This window comes from Balaenoptera acutorostrata, chromosome X (genome assembly GCF_949987535.1).
Source record: "Balaenoptera acutorostrata chromosome X, mBalAcu1.1, whole genome shotgun sequence".
Lineage (NCBI taxonomy): Eukaryota > Metazoa > Chordata > Mammalia > Artiodactyla > Balaenopteridae > Balaenoptera > Balaenoptera acutorostrata.
The window spans coordinates 55,800,483-55,812,533 of record NC_080085.1 but is presented as its reverse complement, the minus strand read 5'-3'; positions in this window follow the sequence as shown (position 1 = coordinate 55,812,533).

The window sequence follows — 12,051 nt, the reverse complement described above, 5'->3', positions numbered from 1 at the left end:
AGTATGAACTTGGGAAATTTCCTTCTTTGCTCTTCTTTATAAATGTGGTGGACTATATGGTCTTTAAGAACCCCCTTCTCCCATTTAAGAATTTTTCAAATGGTTTGGGTGATAGAGATACCAAAGATAATGCAACTGACCAGAACCCTACCCTCCCAGAACTCATGCTCTAATGAGAGAAAAAGGCACTCACCAAACAATCTCACAGTAAAAATACAAGGTTTTGTAGGATAAATATAGGGTGTTATGAGAGAAAATAATAGTAAATCTAATCTTGTATAAGAGTTTAGGTAAGTCTTTCTTCCAAATGGCCTAAAACTGACATCTGAATGATGATCCAGACTAAGTAAAGTTCTCTGAGCCTTGGTTCTTTAATATATATATTATATATATATAATATATATTATATATATAATATATATATATAATATTAATATTAATTATATCATGTTTATATATTATATATTCTTTATGATTATATATAATATTTATTATACAATTTATAATTTAATTATAAACTATATTTATATTATGTTAAACACAAACATATTCATATAAATCCTAACCTAATATGTGTGAGAAAAGTTTTCTAAACTATAAAATGATAATATGAATGTGAGGGATAACTTTTTTCATGTGGCTGGGGATTTCTCTGGACCTGTTTGGAACTTCCTGGGTGGCTTTTACTCCAGGACCCTTTGAGGCTGAACCTGAGCCTGAACCTGAGACTCATAGGGGGATCTGCTGCTCCTTTTAGTAGTGTGAAGCAAATACCATCTGTCTCTGACAAACAAAGACCTGTTTTGGAGCCTGAGAGTGTCCCTAACTACATATTAAGCCCACTTCTCTGACTCACTGATGCTATCAGACATCCTGGAAAGCAGCTTGGCTTGTCTCAATGCTTGATAAAGGAGGTAGGATGAGGGGTACTTTGTGGGCCCCTCTGGACAACTTGATCCTATCCAGGAGATGGTCAGCTCTTGGACATTGTGGCATGGATTCCCAGCATCCACAGGTTTTCCCATATTCTCATTATCTATTAAGTGTAAACAGGGAGAAGAAAGGGGGTTGGCATCTGGAGACTCCAGCACACTGTGTTGATAGGACTAGGGATACAGGAAGTGGGGGAAGTGTGCCAACAGTTGGCTAATGGCTACTATGTCCCAGGCACTGTGCTGGATGCTTTATGCACATCCTCTCATGTAACCTTCACAACTATTCTAGGAGGTAGCAGCTGTTCTTCCCTTTCCACGAATGAAAAAAATGAAGCTCAGAGTGCTCAAATGATTCATTTCAAGTCACTCAGTTAGCAGCTGAGTGCTTGAAGTTCAAACCAACATTACTACTTTCTTCTATACCACATGCCACTTGGAAGAGTCATTTTAGTAACTTCCACTGCCTCCAGGGTGGACAGTACCAATTTTTATTGCAAAGCAGGGGGAGAATTGTTTGTAAATTTGGGGAGATTGCAAATATAGAGTTTCTCTCACTTCTCTTGCCATGAGCTATTTTCCTCTGGCAGGAAGTTGATCCTCTCATCTCATCTGAACCATGCCTGTTGTGGTTTAAGTCAACTTCCTCTCCCCTTATCCTACTTCTCCTCCAAACATTCGTCCCTGAGTTGCAAGCCTCCAGCCTCTTGTGCCCCTTTTGAACCTCCCTCTTTGACTCCTAAGCCAAACAAAGGCATTTCAGAACTCATATTAAGGCCACTCTCACTTCACCTGCTTCCATTACTCCACTGGCTCTGCTCACAGAAACTTCATCCAGCCTAATGGCCTCTTCTCAGATGTCATCCTGCTTGGTCCTTCATATGTTGATCACAACCAACTTAAAAAAAATCTCTTTCCAATGCCCACTCCATCATTCTTCAGTTCACTCAAAGTTCTTAGAAAAGTAGTTTCTAAAGGTTGCCTCGTTGTTTATCCTCCTAATTCACCATAACTTAGCTTTCTATTTGTTTTCTATCCCCATTTCTGCACTGACCCTGCTATCTGGTGTCACCTAATTACCATGAACGCCTTCTCAACAAAGCCAAAAGCCTCTTTACTAGCTCTCATCTCCCTCAATGTCTCTGCAACAGATGCCTCTGTCAGTCATTCCTTCTTTCTCGAAGTCCTGTGGTTTAGAAGTTATCCTCTCTCTTCAGAATGAATTTTGTCATCAGTGTCACACAAGCATGGTTCAGATGAGATGTAAAGATCAACTTTCTGCCAGAAGATCATAGCTTATGGCAGGGACTGTCTTCTTCATTTGTTTCCCTAGTGCCTAACACAGCACCTGATCCAGAGTAGTGTTCGGTGAGAATAGTTGAATTTGCTTGCCTACATTCCTCCTATTTGCTTATCTTCCTGACTACTTTCCTTGGCTTTCTTCATGAATTCCTCTTTCTTTTCCTGCTCCTTATTACGATAGTGTTTCCCTGAGTTCTATATCTTTCTCTGTGTGTATGTGCATGTGTCTGCAGCTTGCTCACCCTCTATCTCCCTCACCTCTACATTAGTAGATTCAATTGAATATTGAGCATATCCCCCTGAATGTCTAAGAAGTCCTCATGTCCCTGACCCTATACCTCAAACCTTCTCATCATCCTGAAGGGAATCCATATCTTCATGAAGGGAATCCAAGATAGAGAGATCAGTCATCTTTGACCACCATTATATATTTTTATTAATACTCTGATTGTAACACTTCCTTGTATCATGATATTTTATGCCCCTGTCTTCCTCTTGTTATAGACTGGAGTTCCCTCAAGGGCAAGGGGCCCTTGGTTAATTTCTGTATCCTCAGTTTGGGGCACAAAGTAAGTTAGCATTTAGGAAATGTTAGCTGAATGAATGAATGGTAATGAGGTCAGCCACCAGAGAGCCTGTATTAAGGGAGAGGGTAATCTTATTCTTAATGATTAAGATGAAAATGAATATATATAAGATATATATATATATATATATATATATATATATATATATATATGATGCTTATTTTCAGTTGATGATTTCTTTCTCCTTAAAGTTTGGTATTTATTGCCAAGCCGGTCTTTCAACAACACTGTTCTAATGGTGTTACTTCACTGCTTAAAAAGGATCAGTGGTTCTCCATTGCCTGAAGCTAAAAGTTGAAAATTCCTCAGCCAATTAGTCAGGACCCTTCACAACCTGTCCACAACCTATGTCTTCACCCTTATCCACACATCCTATGTTCCAACTACGACACCCCTTATATGCTAGTAGTATACCTCTGACCTTTCCATATGCCTCTCTGTGGACCTGGAAGGTTTCCTAGCCCCCTCACATCTATCCTGACAGGTGACCTTGTGTTTGTTCTTCAGGCTCAGCTCAATTATCATCTCTGGGAAACCACTCTTGGCTCCCCTAGACGAAGTCTCCTGTACTATGTATATACCTCAATTACGGCCTGAAAACATTGCATTTAGGTTATCTGTTTACATGGCTAGAAGGAGAGATCTATCAGGCAGGGACCTTAACTTAACTTGTTTTGGGATTCCCAGAGCCTTTAGAGTAAGTTCCAGCATGAAGCAGACTTTCTGTAAACTCTTGTTAAATCTGATTAAAATGCTTATTGAAAGATCCTTTCCATACATGTTCAGTCTCCAACTCCAGTCTTGCCCCAGTCCAAATCTCTTCAGATGACAGGGTTATCTCTTTTCTTAGGCTCCATACCTAGCACAGAGTAGGCTCTTAGTGAAAGACCTAGAATCAGATTCTGGCTGGAGGTGAAAATAGGATGGCACAGCAATTGGGTTTTCTTTTAAACTTCTACTTTCTTCCCATGGACATACTGATAGAAAATTTGAAAAGAAGTGAACACAGTTTCAATCAGGGTTATGTTCCTGTCACCTTAAGTAAGGAAGAAAAGGAAATTGAAATCTGAGAGAAAAGGGAAAACCCGGGCATGGGGGGGGGGTGGGGGCAGTAGAGGGAGGAAATCTGTCATCTAAAGTCAAAAGGAGCAAAGTTATAAATAGACTTCTGTCCCTTGGGCAGTTATTAGAAAAGTAAGTAGGTTCAATTGATTTAATGACTACTTTTCTGAGAGTTCACAGAACTCCTGATCCTTATTTAGAGGCTAAGAGAGAGTTTACAAAATGCAGACATAGAATGGTATAGGACAAGAACCTAGGTAGAACAAGGTTATGACCTAGGCCTAGATCCTGGCTTTGCCATTGACCCACTTGGGCAAGTTTCTTGCCCTCTTGCACTTCACTGTCCCCATCTGCAAAATAAATAAATTGGCTTCTTGACATTACAGAATGAGATAGAAGTGCCTTCTAAGGATATGGGCTTACTTCTTGGGCTGCATTCCATGGGCCTACAAGCCCCTGTGCTTGCCCAGCTTCAAGACTGAAGAAAGGGCCCAGATTCAGCGACAGTGGCTTAATGGATGGGAGATCTTACATGTCTGAAGCAAGGTGCTGGAGCAGCACCCCACCGTATGGGGCGGAAGGTGGGCAGGACGTGGCAGCAGGCCTCGCTCCCAGGGGTAAGGGGAGATTGCCAGTTATAGCGGGAATTGACGTCAGGTTGACTCACCAGTTACCAGGGAAACTAGCAGAGGAGAACGCCCCACACAGCCCCTTTGATAAGAACAGTCACTAGCTGGGGCCTGGGGCAAGTATGTAGAAAGTCAGTCATGTTAGTAGGGTGTAGATAAAGCAGGCACTGGTCGAGTTGGGGATGTACAGAAAGCAAGAGAACAGCCATCTTGAGTGGCCTGACCATACACTTCTCAGAGATCTCTCATCTTGGGGCACAGGGTTCAGTTTTACATGACCTCAAAACTCCATTTCTGAGAAGATACCTGGAGTTGACCTGACCATAGTCAATGAACTGACTCATACAAGACAAAAATCACAGGAAATGGATGTAATAACAAAGGGTTTTTTGTTTGTTTTTTGTATTTTTAATTCCAGAACAAATATAATCCCCAAACAGCTGGGGAATTGTTAGCTGAACAACAATTTCTCTCTTGCTCAGAAAAATTCATTCTGGAAACCAAATTAATCACAAAATTGCTTGATGAAAACACAGACAGGACAAAGGACATTAGATGAACTTAATGAATTCTTCCTTTCTCCAAACCTCCTCAACTAAAATGGGGTTAAAATGAGGGTCAGGGTAACCTATTTATTTTATCTGTCCCTGAGACACTACCATGGATACAATGAGCACTTTCAGCTCTATGTCCTGTTTTTTTCCAGTGTTCATACAGAATCCCCACCCACCCTTCTGTGTTATTTCTGAAGATGAGCTAATCTTGTTGATGAGCTTTCTAGAACTTCTTTAATACCCTATCAGACCTCTTGAGATTCCACCTTAATTAGATTTTTGATTTCTGTGAAGCTCTGTTCTTTCCTACTTTGATTGGTGAGAGCTTCTATCCCCTTAAGGACTTCTCCAGATGGCTAATCTAGTACGTGCTGATTTTACTAAGCAAAATCTCAGAGGAACCTTTGCTTTGGGTAGAGGGAAAGGAGGAAGAGGGTCTCACTTTGCCCCTACTCCTATGTACAAAGAGCTCTGCTCTCTCCCCTGATAGAAATTGGAGTGAGCTCAAGGGACTCTGGAAGATTCAGGGGATTTGCAGATGCATTTTATTTCTGTTGAGGTTATTGATTTGAGAAGTTTGGTAACCAAAGTGTTGCATTGTTATCAAGGTGAAATACTATTTCATGGGAAAAGCCTTAGGCCTCGTTGAAGTTGCTTTCATGGTGAGGCAGGATTGGTGAGAATACTATTCAAAGAGAAGTTATCCTCTCCTTCTTTCCCCTGCACTCCTCTCCTCTACTTTCCTTTTTATTTCTACTCATTCCTCTCTCATCTTCTCTTCCTTCTTTCTTCTCCCATTTTCCTCTCCTTCTCTCCTTTATCTTCTTCTATTCTCTTCCTCAAGCTGGGAGCTGGGATAGATATTAGGACCAGTGTTAAGGTAAACCTGAGCCTGAGGTTATAACTGGCTGTAGCACTTTGAGTTGCAGAGAGAAGAGGGGGAGGGGGAGGGGGAGGGGAGGAGGAGGAGGAGGAGAGGGAGAAGGAGGAGAGGGAGGGGGAAGAGGAGGAGGGGGAAGGGGGAGGGGAGGAGGAGAAGGAGGCAGAGGAGAAGTAGAAGAAAAGAGGGCTATAGAAAATAAATGAAAATGGATTTGAAACTTTCATCAGATCTCCTCCCATGAAAGCAAAAAGATTTTGGACTTTATATCTAACCCTCTTCCAAGGCTCCTGCCCCGACCAAGATAAAGCTTATCTACCCAAAACACTGCGTTGCAGTTTCTGCTCTTCCTGGAAATATCTGCTGCTAAGAAAAGCTTTGCTGACATCCAAAGGCAAAACCATACTGTCAATGGGCTCACAGATGACTTACTCCCTCTGCATCCAAGATGGAGTCCCCCTGTACACTTCTTCCTGAGCAGTGCCAAGAGTCTGGTGTGCCCATTTAGTTTTTAGTTCAGATGAGACTATCTCAGTCCTACCCTAGTTGATCAGGCCTAGAGTTGAAGAGTGATATACTTATCCATCAGACAACCTGAGGCAAAAGCGCTTCATCTCTGCAGGCTTCAACTTTCTAACAGGAAGATGGGGTCATGGACTAGTTAATGTCTCCAAGCTATAAGAGCCCTTAGGCAACAAATATCCCCACTTCCTTGTTATACAGATGAGAATGCTGAGACTGAACAAAATTTAAAAATCCATGCGGAAAAGGGATTAATTTATGCCTGGCACATAGTAGACACTTAGTAAATGCCAGTTCCTTTCTGCGCCATTTAAAGAACTTCTTTTAGCAGGAATGGCTCTAACAGCAAAGCGATTCCTCAGGTTGCATCCAGTGCTGTTCCTGCTTACTACACTGCCTCCAGATGGCTATTAACCCTAGTCAGGTGGACTATGTACATCTCTGGCTCTTTTTTACCTCCTGGCCTTTGAAATTCCCTTCAACCCATGTCTGAATCCTTCTCATCCTTCAGGTCTTAACTTAAAATATCCTTTTCATGGGATGGCCCCCCTTCCAACCAAAGAGTAGCTCTCCTTATCCTTTTTCTCTCACACAGTAAAAACCCTACTGATTTTCTTCACAGTATAATGCTTCCTTCCATTTTGAATAATTTAATTTTGGGTCAATTTACATGTTTATTGCTGGTCACCTCCCTGGTTCTGGACACTGCATTTTGTGACTGTGAGCTCTGTGAGAAAAACAGGAACTGTGTTTTATTCACTGATATATTAGCTAATGCTTAGTACCTGGCACATGGTAGGAGACATTAAATAATATTTAGTGAGTAAATGACTGCTGCCTCTGACCCAACATAAGTCAGGATGAGAGAAGTTGACATTACTGGGGTCAGTGTTATGCTTAGGCTGAAATGGAGAAGTTGAAGTCATGGAAAGGCCAAACAGCTATGAAGTTGGATGGACATGAGGCTCCAGCAAGAGCAGAGCTCAAGCTCTGGGCATGGAAGGACCATTAGTTCAGTGTAGTTGAGCAGTTTAGTAGGGAAAGAGGCTGCTTTACGGACCACTGCTCTGGGCTTCAACATCCTCAAATGTAAAACAAAGGTCAGGGCTTCCCTGGTGGCGCAGCGGTTGGGAATCCGCCTGCCAACGCAGAGGACACGGGTTCGTGCCCCACTCCGGGGGAATCCCACATGCCGTGGAGCGGCTAGGCCCGTGAGCCACAACTACTGAGCCTGCGCGTCTGGAGCCTGTGCTCCACAACAAGAGAGGCCGCGATAATGAGAGGCCCGCGCACCGCGATGAAGAGTGGCCCTTGCTTGCCACAATTAGAGAAAGCCCTTGCACAGAAACGAAGACCCAACACAGCCAAAAATAAATAAATAAATTTATTTTAAAAAAAAAGGTCATAATCGTTGCTCTGCCTACACTACAGGGCTGTTGTCAGATCTGATGTAATAATAGATGTGAAGAAGGAAAGTAGGATGGGGTGGGAACTCATGAGTGGGTGGCTTATCTGCCACCACCCCTAGCCCACGCTTGGCCTGAGGTGGCCTCTGTAACCGCCTCCCCAGCGGTTACTCACTGCAGAGTCATTGTGAAAGGGAAGTCCCAGCAACAGCAGTCTGGACTTCTAGCCCATACCTCCTCAGTTGCTCAAGAATGACAGTTGGCTTTTGCATCAGTCCCTCTGTACCATTCTTCCTCCATCCTACCCCCATACTACCTCCCCAAAGCCTACGTGTGGCAATTTCCAAGCTGGTATTTCCCCACTTCTGTGGCAATATTCTGGTCTCTCAGAGTCTCAGGGACCCTGGGATGGGGACCTCAGGTGATGGAGGCAGAAGAAGCCAGGTTTTCTGAACCCCTCAACATGACAGTTGGCCTGTCTGGGAACATGTCTATCAGGCCATCCTGCTTTCCCCTGAACTACTTATACCTTTTGGAGTTTAGGTTAATTTGACAACTTGGATTGGTCTTCTTAGGGCCCAGCATTGGTAATTCAGCTTAGATCAGATCAGATCCCATAACTGGTAAACAGGTTAGAAGCCTAGGTTTAGCTATCCTTATCTCTACCTCACTCCCATATCATTAATCACAGAAATTATGTTGATCATGTTGGAGGGTAGGAAGGGGAAGACACACATCCTTGGCAATGTCCTCTTCATATTTTTTTATTCATTAATTTACAAACACATGAGTACTTACTCTGAGTCAGGTCCCTGTTTAGTGGGGAAGATAGCCAAATAAACGGAATGGTTCAATTAGGACAAAGTGCTAATCACTATGATGTATTCAAGTATAATATGTAATACAATATGTATAAGCTATATTATAGTATATATAATATGTAATATAGTACGTATAAACTACAGTGGCAAAACAGGAGTGATTAACTTCCTGGGGAGGGCAGGAGAAGTTTCACAGAGAAGATTTTAAGTGAGACTTGAAGGATAAATTAGATGATAGCAGGCAGTTTACGGGTAGAGGTGGGAAGAAGAGCATCATAGGCATTCTAGAAAAGTATCCTAAAACACATGTGCAGACATGTAGATGAAGCAGGTAATTTTGGGTGACTAAAATTCTGTGTGGTTTGATCACAAAATTTATGTTGAGGAGTGGCAGGAGATGAAACTGGATAGATGTGCAGGTCCAAATCACTGAGAACATAGAATGTCATGCTGAGTTTAGAATTTGTCCCCCAAACAATGGAAAGTTATTGAAGGGAATACTAAAATTTATTTAGTAACTCCCTGAAGTATATTTTCTGAACCCAGATGCGAACAAACAGTCTAACAAATGTGCATGTAATTATGGGAGCAATAAGACCAAACTTTTAGACCTGAAGTTATGCTGGGAAATCTGAAATCTCTGTCTACCATATTTATGATTATCATTGCCTAAAGGTAGAATGTCCATTTTTGGATCCAAGATCTATAAATATAGATCAAAATTTTATTTTTTATACTTGCTTCCAGAAAGCCAAACTTTCTCAAAGGATCAAATATTAGCCAAAAAGGAGAAAAAGAGACAGTTCAGCAAGAAAAATAAGATTCTGCTAGCAAGAAGACAATAAGGGGTTGCCAAGAAACCCTGAAATTCTAGGCCTAGGGGTGAAGGAATTGGAACCTGGGGGAACAGGTATAGATACTAGATGGTAATCAATATCTTGACCCCTCTCACCACACATCCTTCTTCTCAGAAATATCTTATTTATGTGTCTCTTTATGCAGCTATTCTTTATGTATTTAAAACTAAAAGGAGAACTAGATTCAGTCCAAGCTCTGAGGAACAGTATTATGGGCTGAGTTGTGTCCTCTAAAATTCATATGTTGAACCCCCAGTACCTCAGAATATGATTGTATTTGGATATAGGGCTTTTAATGAGGTAATTAAGTTAAAATGTGGCCATTGGGATGGGCCCTAATCCAATCTGCCTGGTATCCTTATAAGAAGAGGAAATTTGGACACAAAATGAGACACCAAGAATGTGTACACATGGAGGAAAGACCATGTGAGGACACAGTGAGAAGGTGGCCACCTCCAAGACAAGAGAGAGGCCTCAGGAGAAGCCAAACCTGCTGACACCTTAAAGTTCTAACCTCCAGAACTGTAAGGAAATATTTTTTGTTTGTTTTTTAAGCCACCCAGTCTGAATTTTTTATTATGGCAACCCTAAAAAACTAATACAGGCAGAGACCAATTTTTTTTAGTCCATTGTCCACTGATGTCTCTCTCAGGGCATTATGAGTCCCTGGCAAAGGGAGACCTTCTTAGTAGTCTGGTTAAATCTCTCTCCTCCTCTTTAAGCACTATGACCAGGCCACCTCATTGGCAGCAGCACCTAAGCAATGAGGCCAGTTTCCTTTCTCTTTTACTTCAGGTCTGGACAAGGCACCACATGATTTTGTCACAGGCATATTTTGTCCCACTGTGAGGTCTCCAAAAACAGTCAGAAACAGGATAGCCATGGCAGGAGTAGCATAGGTGGGAGGTCCCACCAACTTTTAGGTAAAGCCAAATGGAAAGGCAGAAAAGTCCTGCATTATTATTCAAGAGAGTTTCTGTGTTCAGCTCTGCTCATAACTAGTTGTGTAACTCTTAAACACAACCCTTAGTCTCTCTAAACCTTGGCTTTCTCATCAATAAACAGGTGACAATATGTATCTCACTGGACTCTTACTGAGCCTGCACTTTAGAGCCCACGAACCACAACTACTGTGCCCATGTGCCACAACTACTGAAGCCCATGAGCCTAGAGCCCGTGCTCCACAACAAGAGAAGCCACCACAATGAGAAGCCTGCGCACTGCAATGAAGAGTAGCCCCCACTGGCCACAACTAGAGAAAGCCTGTGCACAGCAACAAAGACCCAACACAGCCAGAAAGAAAGAAAGAAAGAAAGAAAGAAAGAAAGAAAGAAAGAAAGAAAGAAAGAAAGAAAGAAAAAGAAAGAGTAAAGCCTCTTTATAATAAAATCAGACTTGTTTAACCTTTAAAAAGAAAAAAATGATATGTAAGAGCTGATTATTATAAATTCTGGAGGAGTTGAACTTTGGATAGTTATCGTGAAGGTGTGTCAAATCCCACAAGGATCACATCCTCCAACCAACCCCATCTCCTCTACTTGCTCCTGTAGAGGTCAAATTAGACCAAATTTGTTTGTTTGGAAAATGAATCAAACATAATCAACAAGAAACATATGAGCTTAGCCTTTTGCAGAAAGAGTTGAGCCTGAAAAAGGGATTTGGACACGTATTACTGGTGTGATGGAACTCGAATGTGTCCCAAGTCTCAATAAAAGGACCAGTTGTGTCCCAAGTCCAGTGTTTAGGAAGACATAGCAGGAATGGAATTTAGTATATAGAAAACAGTAACCTATTCAATTATGTTGTAATTTGGCTGAAGTTACTGTTGTGTTGTCACAACAGACAGGAGGTTGAGGGGGATAGTCTCCTTGGAGGCTAGAGAAAGAGGAAACAAAAACAAAAGAATGTGTTGATGCGCCGCTGACACTATCCAAGGAGAAGGGCCACTGATGAGATGTGGCTTAGAGGCAGCATGTGTAATACAGCTTTGGGATTTCGGTGGACAGTGAGTTCAGTATGCATCAATTGTGAAATGTGGTGGCCAAAAAAGTCAGACTACAGAATGTTTTCCCTTATGGGCACCACACTCTGAGAGGAACATTGACAAACTGGGACAGCCGAGACCCCCACATTTCCCTAGAGTGGCTATGGTTTCAAACCTCCCCCTGGAGCAGCCCTAACTTCCAAGCTCACTACGGCCCAGCCCTTATCACAGCCTAGCCTCAAACCATATCCTGAAGCTTTCATCAGCCAGAGAGCCATGAGTCCTGGAGAATTTGAAGTCTTATATTCTTCTGCGTCTTAAGTTTCAAGGTCTTAAAATGATGAGTCAATTAAAGTAAAGGCCATTCTATTTTGTTATAAAGCATCATAAATAAAAACTATTTAGGCCAATGCTGCCTACCACAACCCAAACTGTTTTCTGTGTTAGGAAGACTTTCTTAGGTCCCAAGCCTAGAGGGGCTTCTCAGTCAAGCATGGAAAGGCTGGAAATGTGGG